Source organism: Orcinus orca, chromosome 1, assembly GCF_937001465.1.
Source record: "Orcinus orca chromosome 1, mOrcOrc1.1, whole genome shotgun sequence".
Lineage (NCBI taxonomy): Eukaryota > Metazoa > Chordata > Mammalia > Artiodactyla > Delphinidae > Orcinus > Orcinus orca.
In genome coordinates, this window is record NC_064559.1 from 20,596,951 (window position 1) to 20,615,580 (window position 18,630).

An 18,630-nucleotide genomic window follows, 5' to 3' on the forward strand; every position below is an offset into this window, starting at 1 on the left:
GTAAATGGAAAATCGAGGTTATTGTCAGGAAAATGTGTTCTCAGGGTAAAAATTGAATGCACAATAAATAAAACTCTTTTTAAGACCTTGTAAAGATTTAAGGTGTTGTCTCAAAAATATTTTTAAATAGACAAAAGGTCTTCTATGAATGTTGTCATGATTTTTAAATCCACTTCACTAAACAAGAGAGCTTCTGCAAATCTTAAGAGTTGTGTTGCAGAGAAGCTTCAAAGGAGATCAAGATGGAGAAGGGAGTATCTTAAAAGATTTGTATGAGTGACGTGTGTCTGATGGAGTCTAACCGATACTTAAGAGACCCAAAACATTCTTATAAGAATTTTATCAGCTTTGACTAAAAGAAGACATTTTGTAAGATTAAAAGTCTCCATGCTTCTTTCTGCAGAAAGCCAGCTTACACATTTCAATCCCTTTTATTCTGGATTTCACTTAATGATAATATTACTTTAAAAAGGAGTACAACTATTTGAGGTCTGGGGAAAGGCAAGTGCATTTTTCATTTGGGAAGACTATAAAAAATTTTTGTCCAGAAGGTGTACTGTGATCGTTTTAAAACTTGATAGGTGTTCTTTGACACTCCTCTAATGTTGAAGTAGGATTTACGGCCACTCCTGATAAATATGGCCAGACTTGTGACTCCTTTTACCAATATAGTGGAAGTGACTCTATGAGACTTCCATGACCATAACTAGGTCATAAATGGTTGTGCAGTATCTGCCTTGGCCACTGGGAACATTTGCTCTTGCAGCTCTTAGTTACTGTGTCAGAAGTTTGTGTACCCTGGTACCATCCTGCTGTCCAGTCCTTCCACCATCCTTGCTCAGGCACTAGATATGTGTGTGAGGAAAACACCACAAAAATGGATGCTACAGACCCGGTTGTCCTAGTCTCCAGCCATGCAGAACACCTGTAGCTCTTTCAGTCACCCAGAATGAAAGCCCAGATATCATAAAGAATTTAAGAAGTATTTATGCTATGTGCTTTTTGAAATTCTGAACCAAGAATCTTTGTAATAAAATGGTGGTTGTTTTATGCCACTATGTTGTTGGATGATTTGTTATGCAGAAGTAGATGACTAGAACAGAAATGTGTGGGGATTTTTGAAATATTTTAATCAGAAGTGCATGACCTTTTCTTTTTAGAAAAGATCACTCTGGCTGCTGCTTGACAGAGCAATGTTTGAAGAGAAGGTAAGTGGAAATGGTATCACTAAATAGTTTTAATTGAATTAGATCAAGTAGGACATGATGACAGTTTCTCAAAGAAAATTTTGGCATGTAATGGAGAGAAACAAGTCCATTTTGCAGGTAGAGCCATGACCATCAGTTATTATTTGGTTGCCAAATTTATAGAACTACAGGTTAACCTAGGTCCATATTCTCTAACTTTATTATGCAGACAAACCACTGGCTATCTGTGTAAATATAGATTCTGATTTAACGTGTCTGAGCTGAGGCCTGAGATTCTGAATTTTTAACAAATGTTGCTCGTCTGTGGTTTACCTGTTAAATGGTATGTTTCCAAGTTACTGTTGCCACGGATAAGATGTGATTGTTCCTTTGAGGTTTTGAAATAAGCTAGCAATAGCTACAGATTTGTTACGTATAGAGGGAATAGTTGCAGTATCTAGAAATAAAAGCAGGCTCAAATCAAGTATGATGTATGCCAATAGTCAAACCTTGCATGGATCTTTTAAGCAAATCAGAATTTGCTAAACTTAAAACTGCTCTTCATCTCAAGCTTGTTATATTTAAATTGAAAAATGCCAAAGCTACAGATTGATTAGGTTTAATTATCTCTCTGTACACCAACACACACACACACACACACACACACACACACAAGCACTTTAATATTGAACATCTAGCAAATTGTCTGACACATCATAAATTTTCAATAATTATATTTGCCTCAATAATCTTTCTGTTATGATTCCACCTGTTTTATATTTTTCTTCTTTCACTGATGTTTAGATTATTTTTATGTTTCTGTTTATTGACATAAAAATGAATGACCTAAATGAAAGTAAATATAACAAAGAAATTTTACTATACTAATTATTTAAATTATTCTACATCATAGATATATATTTATGGTGTACAGTTCCATAGAACTTAACACATGTATAGATTTGTGTAACTAACACCATAATTGGGACACAGAACAGTTCCCATCACTACAGAGCTCGCTTGTGCTTTCCCTTTACAGTCACACCTTCTCTCCAAACTAACCACTGGCAACCACTGATCAATGTCCGTCAGTATGGTTTTGTCACTTTGAGAATGTAATACTATATCAAAGGAATCATGCAGTATGTAATATTTTTATTCAGCACAATAATAATTTAACTAATGTTCATTGACTGTAAAATATATATGGATACCATTCTTTAAAAATTGTTAGTAATAATAGTTTTAGGACCACACAGAAAGTGTTTTCTGTCTTTGGCCAATTTTGTTAAGTTATGTTATCCAGATGTGTGTTGATTGTAGATTTTAGGACTATTTTAGAAATATGAGACAAAAACCTGCCAACATTTAGGAAACACAACTAAAGGACTTAATAATCAAAAGAAAAATACCTAAACTGAAATGACTTTAAAAGGAGCTTCAGCAGACTCTAGCCCATACCTATCAGTTCAATAATTATCAAAGGAAGATAGCTTGAATACATAAGCACCACACTGAAATGTACACTTATATGGTATTTATGGTGATATATTCATTTGATTATATGTTTCTTTATGTACGATAGTTACAATTATTTTGAAAATGTTTCCTCAGATTTTTGTGTTTATCCACTCTAAGTCATTTAGTTCTGGGACTTTCCTTCACTGTATCAAATAGTTGGTGCTTCAAGAAAGGGTATACTAGTGACTAGACTTACTAGCTTACTGTTGTGTTTTGAAAGTCAAATTATTATTTGTTGGTGTGAGATAATAATTTTGAAAGTTAGGTTTTGAAATGAATGTAGAAAGTAATTCTACATATCTAGAATTTCTCTGTGTATCTAGTAAACTCAGATCATAGAGCTTCTCTGATTCACAGAGGAAGAGAAGCAAGGACGTGTTGTAAGAATATTTCCACTGTATGGGTACAGTAGCCTTCCACCTTGTGGAGGTGTTTTGCCGAAAGCCTTACTTTCAGTTTCAAGGTTCGTAGCATTCGCTGGCAAAGTAACCACTCTACACTCAGTTAAACAAGAATTTAGAGAAAGTTTATTGAATTAACAAATATTACAGTATACTAATAAAGAAAAGAATAGTATAACTAACTAAGAAAGAATAGTAAAGACAGAGGTTTATAAATCACCGAATTGAGGAAGCACCTACATCCAGATCCAAGCAGTGCTGGGAAGTCCCTTGAACATCAATCTGGAGTCCCAGTTGGGAAGGTCCCGGATGGTACGTCCATCCCACAGGTGAGACTTAATGTTTGCCACTCGAAGGAGCCCAGCTTTTAACACCAGGCCGCAGGCTGATAACAATCAGCCTATGTGCAAGTTTGCAGCTCTGGTTGCTGTCATAAATGCCTAGGTCTTAACCCATAAGTCTTGGAATGTTCTTGATCCCCGGGGGCTGGCCAGACCCTCAAGGTGTGAGAAGTCCCATGACTTACTCTCTGTCTTATCTAGTGGTTTACAGTGCAAACTTTTGCCACCCCTGCTGGCCTGGGTGTAGCTCAGCAGTTAGGCACGCAGCCAGCTTCAACGTCATTGTCCCATTGTCCGATCAGAGAGAGGCCTAGTGCCGCCTCTGAAGCCTGAACAAGAGTACTTTACTAGCTTCCCCAATAGGAGGGCATGGTGATATTTGTCAGGCCTAAAGTAGAAGAAAGGAGAAGAAGGAGAAAGGGGGGTTGGAGAAAGAGAGAGAGAGTTTTTTTTTTTTTCATGTAAAGAGGTAGTAATAATTTACCAGTTTTTTTCCCATTTATTTACATCTAAATCTTGTTTTCAAAAAACACAGACTTAGTAAAACTGAGCATTACTTTCAAGTCTTTATTTTTTATTTATTTTTAATTTTTTTTTTAATTCTTGAATTTTATTTTATTTATTTCTTTATACAGCAGGTTCTTATTCGTCATCAATTTTATACACATCAGTGTATACATGTCAATCCCAATCGCCCAATTCATCCCACCTCCAACCCCCTGCCACTTTCCCCGCTTGGTGTCCATACGTTTCTTCTCTACATCTGTGTCTCAATTTCTGCCCTGCAAACCGGTTCATCTGTACTGTTTTTCTAGGTTCCACATATATGCGTTAATATACGATATTTGCTTTTCTCTTTCTGACTTACTTCACTCTGTATGACAGTCTCTAGATCCATCCACATCTCAACAAATGACCCAATTTTGTTCCTTTTTATGGCTGAGTAATCAGGTCTTTATTTTAAGCCATGTTATTTTGAACTTATCTGAGACACAAATCACTAATCAGTGATGCAAGGAAGGAACAAAAAATCATTAATGAACAATTTATATCAACTGGTGCAGGAAATAAGCAATTAGAACTTGCATGAAGAAAAATCAATACCCACATGTAACTTTTTCCAACAAGAAATTTCAAAGCAATAAAAGTCGGACTTACTTTACTAATGAAAGCTAGATAACCAATATTGAAATGCTAAATAGAACATGATAAGTACAATTCCTGGCCATTAAACAATAACTAGAAAATGTAGGTAGATATATCCAGACTTTAAAATATTCATAATTGAATTTATTTTTACTGAATCTGTATAAAAGATACTATCAACTATAATTTTTATCATTTTTTCACATATTTTTCAAATAAATTAAATATTAATCCTTAAATTGAATATTCTTTGATCATTACAATTGAATTTTACTTTATAAATGACATAATACAATTAGGATACACACACAAATGTACACATACACCCCTAGGATAGATACACTCTTTTGGATCCTACAGTTTACTGCCAACTACAGCTGTCCTGATTCTTTTTTTTTTTTTTTTTTAATTTATTTATTATTTATTTTTGGCTGTGTTGGGTCCTCGTCTCCGTGCGAGAGCCCTCTCCAGCTGCGGCAAGTGGGTGCGGAGCACAGGCTCCAGACGCGCAGGCTCAGCAGCCGTGGCCCACGGGCCCAGCCGCTCCGTGGCATGTGGGATCCTCCCAGACCAGGGCCCGAACCCGTGTCCCCTGCATCAGCAGGCAGACTCCCAACCACTGCGCCACCAGGGAAACCCCTGTCCTGATTCTTAGTTCAAAGTGCTTATTCAAAATACAGTCAAAAATATAACTTCATAATATCTCCATTAGTTATCTAGTTATCTCATTATGCTTTGCCTTTAAATAATATCTCATAAACATTCTTAATATCCCTAGTCAACAATATATACATAGTTATCATCAAATGATGACGAAATATTGAGGAAAGAGACATTTTACAAGACACAAGGAACCTAAGTAACTTAGTGAGGGTCTGAGACTCTTATTCTTGGATAGCTGAATTATAACTTTCATGTGTAGTGAGCTTTCTAGCTCAAATAAATCCCATCATTGTTTATTTCACTCCAAGAATTCACTTACGTAGCTATCATATTTCTCTAATAATTATAGTTTAGTGATCTGTACCAAGTCATACTAACTTACTATTAAGGAATATATTCTTGGGTTTTTAAGCACAGCTAAGCAAATATTACAGTCCTCAAAGAGCTTGAAACCAAGTTAGAACAACAAAACACTTAAAAAGCTGAGAAATATCTACTCATATACATTGCTCAGATAGTTGGTTAAAAATCTATACTCTTTCAGATTCAACATTTAAAACAATTTTTCTTTTTAAATTTTTCTTTCTATAATAATTTAATTGCTAGTATCTACGTATTAATAAATGTTGTATATATGACATTTTTAACCATTCAAAATTTTTTTGCTTTAGTCATTTGTTAGTATATTTTTCCTCTTAGCTACTTATATTTATATTATATTTACACCATAATTTATTTTTAAGAGAAGAGAAGAAAACTCAGATTCTTTACAAGACAGCATTCATAACATCTGGAATACAATTAAAATAGTTCCAAGAGTTGTGAAGAAGCAATAAAATTTCACCAACTAGGAATTAAATAAATAAATAAATAATAAATATAGACTCAGAAACAACTTTATGTTGGAGTTTTAAGTTAAGGGCTTAGAAAATGCTATTATAAACATGTCTAAAGATTTAATGTAAATAATGGATGTAATGGAACCAATGAAGATTTTCTACTGATAACTATAAAGAATATAAGGAGATAGATAAAAAGTCTAGAACTGAAACATATATAACATAATAGAGGAATTTAAAGACAGATTGAATACTGCAAAAGAAAAGATTAGTTAAAATTTGAAGATAGGTCAAGAGAATCTGTCTAAGCTGAAGCGCAGAGGAATAGGGGAAAAAAGAAAAAAAAAGAAGAGAAAAATCAAAGCAGAGATAAATGTTAGAAGAACTAATGCACACATTTTTCAAATTTTATGAAATAATATTAACTCATATATCAACAAAACAACAAACCCAAAGCAAGACAAAAAGAAAAACAACCTTAGGTAGATCATACCTAAGTCAGTGAAAACCAGTGTAAATAGGAAATTTAAAAGGCAATCAGAACACAAAGCAAAAACACCCCAAAATCAATTTACATATAAAGAAAAACCAAAAAATTCCACTGATTTCTAAATAGAAACAGTACACAAGGTTAACAGACAATAGGATGACGTCTTTAAAGCTTTAAAAAAAAATGGCAGACTGTATAGCTTTATCAGGAGAAAACATGCTTGATAAATGAAAGTGAAACAAAGACTTGGAGATAAACAAACGATTATAAAACATTTTTACTAGCAAGCCTGCAGAAAGAAAGAAGAAAAATCGAGAGAGAGAGAGAGAGAGAGAGAGAGAGAGGAAGGGAGGAAGGAAAGAAGGAAGGAAGGAAGGAAGGAAGGAAGACAAAGAAAGTACTATAGACCAAAGGCCAATTATATCACATAGAAACATAGATCTATACAGAGGAATGTAGAACAATATAAATTATAACTAAATGGGTAAGTGTAAAATACTTTTATCCAGTTTTAAGTTTAATAGATGGTTGACTCTTTAAAGAAACAAAAAACAATAGCAATGTGTTGTAGAATTTATTTTTAACTTTTTATTTTACATTGGAGTATAGTTGTTTAACAATGTTGTGATAGTTTCAGGGGTACAGCAAAGTGATTCAATTATATATATACATGTATCTATTCTTTTTCAAATTCTTTTCCCATTTAGGTTGTTACATAATATTGAGCAGAATTCCCTGTGCTATACAGTAGGTCCTTGTTGGTTATCCATTTTAAATATAGCAGTATGTACATGTCAATCCCAAACTCCCTAACTATCCCTTCCCCACTGGTAACCATAAGTTTGTTCTCTAAGTCTGTGAGTCTGTTTCTGTTTTGTAAGTTCTTTGTATCATTTATTTTTAGATTCTGCTTATAAGCAATATAATATATTTTTCTTTCTCTATCTGACTTACTTCACTCAGTATGACAATCTCTAGGTCCATCCATGTTGCTGCAAATGGTGTTATTTCATTCTTTTAAATGGCTGAGTAATATTCCATTGTATATATATTGTAGAATTTTATAACCTAAGTTGCAGTAAAATTTCTGCCAACAGTAGCACAAATAAATGGATGCAGAAATTGTTATGAAGCTATGATGATACTAGTTAAAACAGATCTCAAGACAAGAAATGCTAATGGAGATAAAAATGTATTTTTCTTAATGATAAAGAAGTTAAGGGAAAGGAGTAGGAGATACAAACTGTTAGGTGTGGGATGAGCTACAAGAATATGTTGTGCATTGTTGGGAATAGAGTCAATATTTTATAATAACTATGAATGGAGTATAACCTTTAAAAATTGTAAATCACTGTCGTACACCTGTAACTTGTATAATATTGTACAGCAACTATACTTCAATAAAAAGCGATTTATTCAGCACCTTTTACATGACAAGCAATGTGCACTCTACTTAAGTTACTTCACTGCATGCACTTCAAAAAAAAGTTACTTTATCACCTTAATAACATAGAAAAGTGCTAATATATCCAGATGTGTATTAATTTAATAATAGCACAGGGCTTCCCTGATGATGCAGTGGTTGGGAGTCTGCCTGCCAATGCAGGGGACACGGGTTCGTGCCCCGGTCCGGGAAGATCCCACATGCCGCGGAGCGGCTGGGCCTGTGAGCCATGGCCACTGAGCCTGTGCGTCCGGAGCCTGTGCTCCACAACGGGAGAGGCCACAACAGTGAGAGGCCCGCATACTGCAAATAATAATAATAATAATAATAATAGCACAAAAATAGAGGAAGGAAAAAAACTGTGACAAATAAAGGGAAAGACAAAATCTCAGATGGAGATTTTAAAGTCCTCTCTCAATAATTGATTGAAAAATTAAACAAAAATGGTATTAATTATTTAGAAAGCCACAAAAACAACCATTTTAATTGATATCTGTGCAATATTATACTTCAACAACTGAAAAATATATAGTGTTTTCAAGTGTATGAGGCATATTTACCAATTTAGACCATATGCTCCACCACAAAAAAGCCTGAATAAACTTTAAATTATTGAAATACTATATATATTTCTGTAAATTAGAAATAAATAAAAATATCTGAATGAAAACCCCAAATATATGCAAATTAAACAGCTCATATCCATGGGTAATAAAAATTATAATATAATAATGTATTATTTTTAGCAAATGGTAATACAAAAACAGTGTCACAAGTTGTTGGATAGTGTTAAAAGTGAGTTAGAGGCAAATTTATAACTTTAAATAATGACATTAAAATGAAGAAAATTCTTGAATAAGTTATCTGTTTTCCCCTTAAGCTAGAAAACAAACAGCAAATTAAACCCAAATTATTTAGAAGATAATACATACTAAAGGTAAAAGAGGAAATCAAATGAATAGAAAAGAGAAGAGAAACAGGAAAAATCAATGAAACAAATTTTATTATTTGAAAAAAATGTTATGCAAAAATAAAATCCTAGCTAGAGTGCTCAAAGAAAAGAGTGGGGAAATATAAATTATCAGTATCAAGAATGAAAGAGAAGATATCCTACATATCACACAATAAAATAAGTATCAGAGACTCTCACAAACAGTTGCATGACAATAAACTGGGCATCTTAAATAAAAAGGAAAAATTCCTTTAAAGATAAAGACAACCAAATATTCTTCAGGAATAATATAAAATCTGAATAGTCCTATAGCTATGAAAAAAAAAAAAGAGAAAAACTCTACTTATAGAAAACTCCTGCCCCCAAGTGGCATCACAAGTACTTCTCTCACAGAATCTTTTTTAGAAAATAGAGGGGAAAAAGAACACTTTTGTGTTAATTTTACAAAGTGAGAAAATCATGGAAGTGAAAATATTAAAGGATATTACAAAAAGAGAAAATTACAGTATCTCTTATGAAAATATAATTAAAATTCTGGACAAAACTGCTATCAAATTCTTTCCAGCAATATGTAAAAAAGAATGAAAAGACAGATAACTACATATGTTGAAGAGTATGTGAAGAAAAGAGAATGCTCATGCATTGCTGGTGGTAATGTAAAATGATGCACTTTAGAAAACATTTTTGCAGTTTCTTAGAATAGTAAGCATAATTTTTTAACATGACCTAGCAATTCAGCCACACCAGGGGTTGTAAGCTCAAGAGAAATGGTATATGTTTCCACACAGAGACTTACATATGGATGGTCTTTGCAGCATTATTCATAATAACAAAACTTGGAAACAACCTAAGTGACAAACACTTTGTGACTAGATAGACAAAATATGGTATACATAGAATGGGATGGTATTGAGCAATAAAAAGGAATTAACTACAGATACATGCTGTGATGTGGCTGAACCTTATTATGCTCAGCTAAAACAAACCAGACATAAGTGACTGTATATTGTTTTACTTTATTTTTTTTTTACTAGATCTTTATTGGAGTATAATTGCTTCACAATACATTGTTAGTTTCTGTTGCATAACAAAGCGAATCAGCTATACGCATACACATGTCCCCATATCCTCTCCCTCTTGAGCCTCCATCCCATCCTCCCTATCCCACCCCTTTAGGTCTTCGCAAAGCATCGAGCTGATCTCCATGTGCTATGATGCTGCTTCACACCAGCCAACTATTTTACATTCAGTAGTGTATATATGTCGATACTAATCTCACTTCACCACAGCTTTGCCCTCCCAACCCATGTCATCAAGTCCATTCTCTAGGTATACCTCTTTATTCCTGCCCTGCAACTAGGTTCATCAGCACCACTTTTTTTTTTTAAATTCTGTATATATGCATTAGCATACGGTATTTGATTTTGTCTTTCTGACTTACTTCACCCTGTATGACAGACTCTAGGTCCCTCCACATCACTACGAATAATTCAATTTCATTTCTTTTTATGGCTGAGTAATATTCCATTGTATATATGTGCCACATCTTCTTTATCTATTCAACTGTCGATGGACATTTAGGTTGGTTCCATATCCTGGCTATTGTAAATAGTGTTGCAATGAACATTGTGGTGCATATCTCTTTTTGGATTATGGTTTTCTCAGGGTATAGGCCCAGTAGTGGGATTGCTGGATCGTGTGGTAGTTCTATTTTTAGTTTTTTAAGGAATCGCCATACTGTTTTCCATAGTGGTTGTATCAATTTACATTCCCACCAACAGTGTAGTTCATCCCACCCTTTCCAGCATTTATTGTTTCTAGCTTTTTTGATAATGGTCATTCTTACCAGCGTGAGGTGATACCTCACTGTAGTTTTGATTTACAATTCTCTAATAATTAGTGATGCTGAGCATCTTTTCATATGCCTGTTGGCCATCTGTATGTCTTCCTTGGTGAAATGTCTATTTAGGTCTTCTACCCATTTTTTAACTGGATTGTTTGTTTTTTTGATATTGAGTTCCATGAGCTGTTTGTATATTTTGGAGATTAATCCTTTGTTGTTTCATTTGCAAATATCTTCTCCCATTCTGAGGGTTGTCTTTTTGTCTTGTTTATGATTCCCTTTGCTGTGCAAAAGCTTTTAAGTTTAATTAAGCCCCATTTGTTTATTTTTGTCTTTATTTCTGTTACTCTAGGAGGTTGGTCAAGAAAGATCTTGCTGTGGTTTATGTCAAAGTGTGTTTTTCCTGTTTTCCTCTAAAAGCTTTACAGTGTCTGGTCTTACATCTAAGTCTTTAATCCATTTTGAGTTTATTTTTGTGTATGGTGTTAGTGTTCTAATTTCATTCTTTTACATATAGCTGTCCAGTTTTCCCAGCACCACTTATTGAAGAAGCTGTCTTTTCTCCATTGTATGTTCTTGCCTCCTTTGTCATAAATTAGGTCCCCATATTTGTATGGGTTTATCTCTGGGCTTTCTATCCTGTTCCACTGATCTATATTTCTGTTTTTGTGCCAATACCATACTGTCTCGATTACTGTAGCTCTGTGGTATAGTTTGAAGTTGGGGAACGTGATTCCTGCAACTCTGGTTTTCTTTCTCAAGATTGCTTTGGCTATTCGGGGTCTTTTTTGTTTCCACAGGAATTGCAAGACTTTTTGTTCTAATTCTGTGAAGAATGCCATTGGTAGTTTGACAGGGATTGCATTGAATCTGTAGATTGCTTTGGGTAACATAGTCATTTTCACAGTATTGATTTTCCCAATCCAAGAACATGGTATATTTCTCCATCTGTTTATGTCACCTTTGATTTCTTTCATCAGTGTTCTATAGTTTTGTGAATACAAGGCTTTCACCTCCTTAGGCAAGTTTATTCCTACGTATTTTATTCTTTTTTTTTTTTGCAATGGTAAATGGCAGTGTTTCCTTAATTTCTCTTTCTGATTTTTCATTGTTGGTGTGTAGGAATGCCAGAGATTTCTGTGCATCAATTTTGTATCCTGCAACTTTGCCAAATTTATTGATTAGTTCTAGTAGTTTTCTGGTGACATCTTTAGGATTTTTATGTATAGTGTCACGTCTTCGGCAAACACTGACAGTTTTACTTCCTCTTTTACCATTTGTATTATTTTATTTCTTTTTCTTCTCTGATTTGTGTGGCTATAACTTCCAAAACTATGTTGAATAATAGTGGTGAGAGTTAAGGAAATGAAGCCAGACTCTTAAAGAATTAATAGGAATCAGTTAATTGCAAAAGAGGAGACAAGGCTTTGGGGACAGCGGGAGTGTCCCATGCAAAGACATGGAGGTTAATGGTGGAGTAGAAGGACGTGCTCTCACTCCCTCTTGTGAGAACACCAGAATCACAACTAGCTGCTGGAGAATCATCTACAGGAAGACACTGGAACTCATCAAAAAAGATACCCCACATCCAAAGACAAAGGAGAAACCACAATGAGATGGTAGGAGAGGCGCAGTCACAGTGAGATCAAATCCCATAATTGTTGGGTGGGTGACTCACAGACCGGAGAACACTTATACCACAGAAGTCTACCCACTAGAGTGAAGGTTCTCAGCCCCACGTCAGGCTTCCAAAACTGGGGGTCTGGCAACAGGAGGAGGAATTCCCAGGGAATCAGACTTTGAAGGCTAGTGGGTTTTGATTGCAGGACTTTGACAGGACTGGGGGAAACAGAGACTTCACTGTTGGAGGGTACACACAAAGTAGTGTGCACATCGGGACCCAGGGGAAGGAGCAGTGACCCCAGGGGAGACTGAACCAGACCTACCTGCAAGTGTTGAGGGTCTCCTGCAGAGGCAGGGGGTGGCTGTGGCTCACCATGGGGACAAGGACAATGGCAGCAGAAGTTCTGGGAAGTACTCCTTGGCATGAGCCCTCCCAGAGTCTGTCACTAGCCCCACCAAAAAGCCCAGGCAGGCTCCAGTGTTGTGTTGCTTCAGGCCAAACAACCAACAGGGAGGGAACCCAGCCCCACTCATCAGCAGTCAAGTGGATTAAAGCTTTACTGAGCTCTGCCCACCAGAGCAACAGTCAGCTCTACCCACCACCAGTCCCTCCCATCAGGAAAATTACACAAGCCTCTTAGATAGCCTCATCCACCAGAGGGCAGACAGCAAAAGCAAGAAGAACTACAAGCCTGCAGCCTGTGGAACAAAAACCACATTCACAAAAAGATAAACAAGATGAAAAGGCAGAGGGCTATGTACCCGATGAAGGAACAAGATAAAACCCCAGAAAAACAACTAAATGAAGTGGAGATAGGCAACCTTCCAGAAAAAGAATTCAGAATAATGATAGTGAAGATGATCCAGGACCTCGGAAAAAGAATGGAGGCAAAGATCGAGAAGGTGCAAGAAATGTTTAACAAAGACCTAGAAGAATTAAAGAACAAACAAACAGAGATGAACAATATAATAACTGAAATGAAAACTGCACTAGAAGGAATCAATAGCAGAATAACTGAGGCAGAAGAACAGATAAGTGACCTACAAGACAGAATGGTGGAATTCACTGCTGCAGAACAGAATAAAGAAAAAAGAATGAAAAGAATTGAAGACAGCCTAAGACCTCTGGGACAACATTAAACACAACAACATTCGCATTATAGGGATCCCAGAAGGAGAAGAGAGAGAAAGGACCAGAGAAAATATTTGAAGAGATTATAGTTGAAAATTTCCGTAACATGGGAAAGGAAATAGCCACCCAAGTCCAGGAAGTGCAGTGAGTCCCATACAGGATAAACCCAAGGATAAACATGCCAAGACACATAGTAATCAAATTGGTAAAAACTAAAGACAAAGAAAAATTATTGAAATCAGCAAGGGAAAAATGACAAATAACATACAAGGGAAATCCCATAAGGTTAACAGCTGATTTCTCAGCAGAAACTCTACAAGCCAGAAGAGAGTGGCATGATATACTTAAAATGATGAAAGGGAAGAACCTACAACCAAGATTACTCTACCAGGCAAGGATCTCATTCAGATTCGATGGAGAAATCAAAAGCTTTACAGACAAGAAAAAGCGAAAAGCACCTAGAAAAACAAACGCAAAACAATTAAGAAAATGGTCATAAGAACATACATATCGATAATTACCTTAAACGTGAATGGATTAAATGCTGTAACCAAAAGACACAGGCTTGCTGAATGGATACAAAACCAAGACACATATATATGCTGTCTACTAGAGACCCACTTCAGACCTAGAGACACATACAGACTGAAAGTGAAGTGATGGAAAAAGATATTCCATGAAAATGGAAATCAAAAGAAAGTTGGAGTAGCAATACTCATATCAGATAAAATACACTTTAAAATAAAGAATGTTAGAAGAGACAAGGAAGGATACTACATAACGATCAAGGGATCAATCCAGAAAGAAGATATAACATTATAAATATATATGCCCCCAACATAGGAGCATCTCAATACAAAAGGCAACTACTAACAGCTATAAAAGAGGAAATCGACAGTAACACAATAATAGTGGGGGACTTTAACACCTCACTTACACCAATGGACATATCATCCAAAATGAAAATAAATAAGGAAACAGAAGCTTTAAATGACACAATAGACCAGATAGATTTAATTGATATTTATAGGACATTCCATCCCAAAACAGCAGGTTACACTTTCTTGTCAAGTGCGCCTGGAACATTCTCCAGGATAGATCACATCTTGGGTAACAAATCAAGCCTCAGTAAATTTAAGAAAATTGAAGTCATATCAAGCATCTATTCTGACCACAACGCTATGAGATTAGAAGTGCATTACAGGGAAAAAAATGTAAAAAACACAAACAGGGAGGCTAACCAATACGTTAGTATATAACCAAGAGATCACTGAAGACATCAAAGAGGAAATCAAAAAATACCTGGAGACAAATGACAATGAAAACACGATGATCCAAAACCTACAGGATGCAGCAAAAGCAGTTCTAAGAGGGAAGTTTATGGCTATACAAGCCCACCTCAAGAAACAAGAAAAATCTCAAATAAACAATCTAAAGTTACACCTAAAGGAACTAGAGAAAGAAGAACAAACAAAACCCAAAGTTAGCAGAAGGAAAGAAATAATCAAGATCAGAGCAGAAATAAATGAAATAGAAACAATAGTAAAGATCAATAAAACTAAAGGCTGGTTCTTTGAGAAGATAAACCAAATTGGTAAACCATTAGCCAGACTCATCAAGAAAAAAAAAGCAGAGGACTCAAATCAATAAAACTATAAATGAAAAAGAAAAAGTTACAACAAACACCGCAGAAATACAAAGCATCCTAAGAGACTACTACAAGCAACTCTATGCCAATAAAATGGACAACCTGGAAGAAATGGACAAATTCTTAGAAAGGTGTAACCTTCCAAGACTGAACCAGGAAGAAATAGAAAATATAAACAGACCAATCACAAGTAATGAAATTGAAACTGTGATTAAAAATCTTCCAACAAACAAAAGTCCAAGACCAGATGACTTCACAGGTGAATTCTATCAAACATTTAGAGAAGCGCTAACACCCATCCTTCTCAAACTCTTCCAAAAAATTGCAGAGGAAGGAACACTCCCAAACACATTCTATGAGGCCACCATCACCCTGATACCAAAACCAGACAAAGATACTACAAAAAGAAAATTACAGACCAATATCACTGATGAATATAGATGCAAATATCCTCAACAGAATACTAGCAAACAGAATCCAACAACACATTAAAAGGATCATACACCATGATCAAGTCAGATTTATCCCAGGGATGCAAGGATTCTTCAATATATGCAATCAATCAATGGGATACACATATTAACAAACTGAAGAATAAAAACCATATGATCATCTCAATAGATGCAGATAAAGCTTTTGACAAAATTCAACTCCCATTGATGATAAAAACTCTCCAGAAAGTGGGCATAGTGGGAACGTACCTCAACATAATAAAGGCCATTTACAACAAACCCATAGCAAACATCAACCTCAATGGTGAAAAACTGAAAGCATTTCCTCTAAGATTAGGAACAAGACAAGGATGTCCACTCTCAGCACTATTATTCAACATAGTTTAGCCACGGCAATCAGAGAAAAAAAAGAAACAAAAGGAATACAAATTGGAAAAGAAGAAGTAAAACTGTCACTGTTTGCAGATGACATGATACTATACATAGAGAATCCTAAAAATGCCACCAGGAAACTACTAGAGCTAAGCAGTGAATTTGGTAAAGTTGCAGGATACAAAGTTAATGCACAGAAATCTCTTGCATTGCTATACACTAATGATGAAAAATCTGAAAGAGAAATTAACGAAACACTCCCATTTACCATTGCAGCAAAAAGAATAAAATACCTAGGAATAAACCTACCTAGGGAGACAAAAGACCTGTATGCAGAAAACTATAAGACACTGATGAAAGAAATTACAGATGATACCAACAGATAGAGAGATATACCATGTTCTTGGATTGGAAGAATCAGTACTGTGAAAATGACTCTACTTCCCAAAGCAATCTACAGATTCAATGCAATCCCTATCAAGTTACCAATGGCATTTTTTATGGAACTAGAACAAATATTGTTAAAATTTGTATGGAGACACAAAAGACCCCGAATAGCCAAAGCAGTCTTGAGGGAAAAAAATGGAGCAGGAGGAATTAGACTCCCTGAGTGCAGACTATACTATTAAGCTACAGTAATCAAGACAATATGGTACTGGCACAAAAACAGAAACATAGATTAATGGAACAAGATTGAAAGCCCAGAGATAAACTCACACACCTATGGTCAGCTAATCTATGAGAAAGGAGGCAAAGATATACAATGGAGAAAAGACAGTCTCTTCAGTAAGTGGTGCTGGGAAAACTGGACAGCTACATGTAAAAGATTGAAATTAGAACACTCCCTAACACCAGCCACAAAAATAAACTCAAAATGGATTTGAGACCTAAATTTAAGATCAGACAGTATAAAACTCTTAAGAAAAACATAGGAAGAACACTCTTTGACATAAATCACAGCAAGATCTTTTTTGATCCACCTCCTAGAATAATGGAAATAAAAACAAAAATAAACGAATAGGACCTAATGAAACTTAAAAGCTTTTGCACAACAAAGGAATCCATAAACAGGACAAAAAGACAACTCTCAGAATGGGAGAAAATATTTGCTAATGAGTCAACTGACAAATGATTAATCTCCAGAATATATAAACAGCTCATGCAGCTCTATATTAAAGAAACACACAACCCAATCCAAAAATGGGTAGAAGACCTAAATAGACATTTCCCCAAAGAAGACATACAGATGGCCAAGAAGCACATGAAAAACTGCTCAACATCACTAATTATTAGAGAAATGGAAATCAAAACTACAATGAGGTATCACCTCACACCAAGTAGAATGGGCATCATCAGAAAATCTACAAACAACAAATGCTGGAGAGGGTGTGGAGAAAACGACCCCTCTTGCACTGTTGGTGGGAATGTAAATTGATACATCCACTATGGAGAACAGTATGGAGGTTCCTTAAAAAACTAAAAATAGAATTACCATATGATCCAACAATCCCACTACTGGGCATATACCCAGAGAAAACCATAATTCAAAAAGACACATGCACCCCAATGTTCATTGCAGCACTATTTACAATAGCCAGGTCATGGAAGCAACCTAAATGCCCATCGACAGACAAATGGATAAAGAAGATGTGGTACATATATACAGTGCAATATTACTCATCCATAAAAAGGAATGAAATTGGGTCATTTGTAGAGACGTGGATGGATCTAGAGACTGTCATACAGAGTGAACTAAGTCAGAAAGAGAAAAAGAAATATCGTATATTAATGCATATATGTGGAACCTAGAAAAATGGTACAGGTGAACCGGTTTGCAGGGCAGAAGTTGAGACACAGATATAGAGAACAAACGTATGGACACCAAGGGGGGAAAGCCGTGGGGAGGTGGGGATGGTGGTGTGATGAATTGGGCGATTGGGATTGACTTGTATACATTGATGTGTATAAAATTGATGACTAATAAGAACCTGTTGTATAAAAAAATAAATAAAATTAAATTAAAAAATTAAAAAAAAATAGTGGTGAGAGTTAACATCCTTGTCTTGTTCCTGATCTCATTGGAAATGTATTTATTTTTTCACCCTTGAGTATGATGCTTGCAGTGAGTTTGTCTTATATGGCCTTTTTTATGTTGAGGTAGTTTTCATCTATGCCTATTTTCTGGAGAGTATTTTATCATAAATTTGTGTTGAACTTTGTCAAAAGCTTTTTCTGCATTTATTAAGATGATCATATGGTTTTTATTCCTTAATTTGTTAATGTGGTGTGTCACATTGGTTGATTTGCATATATTGAAGAATCCTTTCATCCCTGGGATGAATCCCACTGATCATGGTATATGATCCTTTTAATGTGCTGTTGGATTCTTTTTGCTCATATTTTGTTCAGGATTTTTGCATCTATGTTCATCAGTGATATTGGCCTATAACTTTCTTTTTATTATGATACCTATTTCTGGTTTTGCTGTCAGGGTGATGGTGGCTTTGTAGAATGAATTTGGGCATGTTCCACCCTCTGCAATTTTTTGGAAGAGTTTGAGAAGGATGGGTGTTAGC

The 18,630-nt window shown here is 35.3% G+C and overlaps 1 long non-coding RNA gene across 2 annotated transcripts in view; it reads left to right on the top strand.

Annotated features, from left to right (window-relative positions):
• The window catches only part of LOC125964201 (uncharacterized), a 343,736-nt gene that overhangs the window by 285,071 nt on the left and 40,035 nt on the right, over nucleotides 1-18,630 (top strand). For both annotated transcript variants that reach the window (XR_007476938.1, XR_007476939.1), the window contains one exon: nucleotides 1,161-1,208. This is a non-coding gene — a long non-coding RNA (uncharacterized LOC125964201). The remainder of the gene's footprint in view (nucleotides 1-1,160; nucleotides 1,209-18,630) is intronic.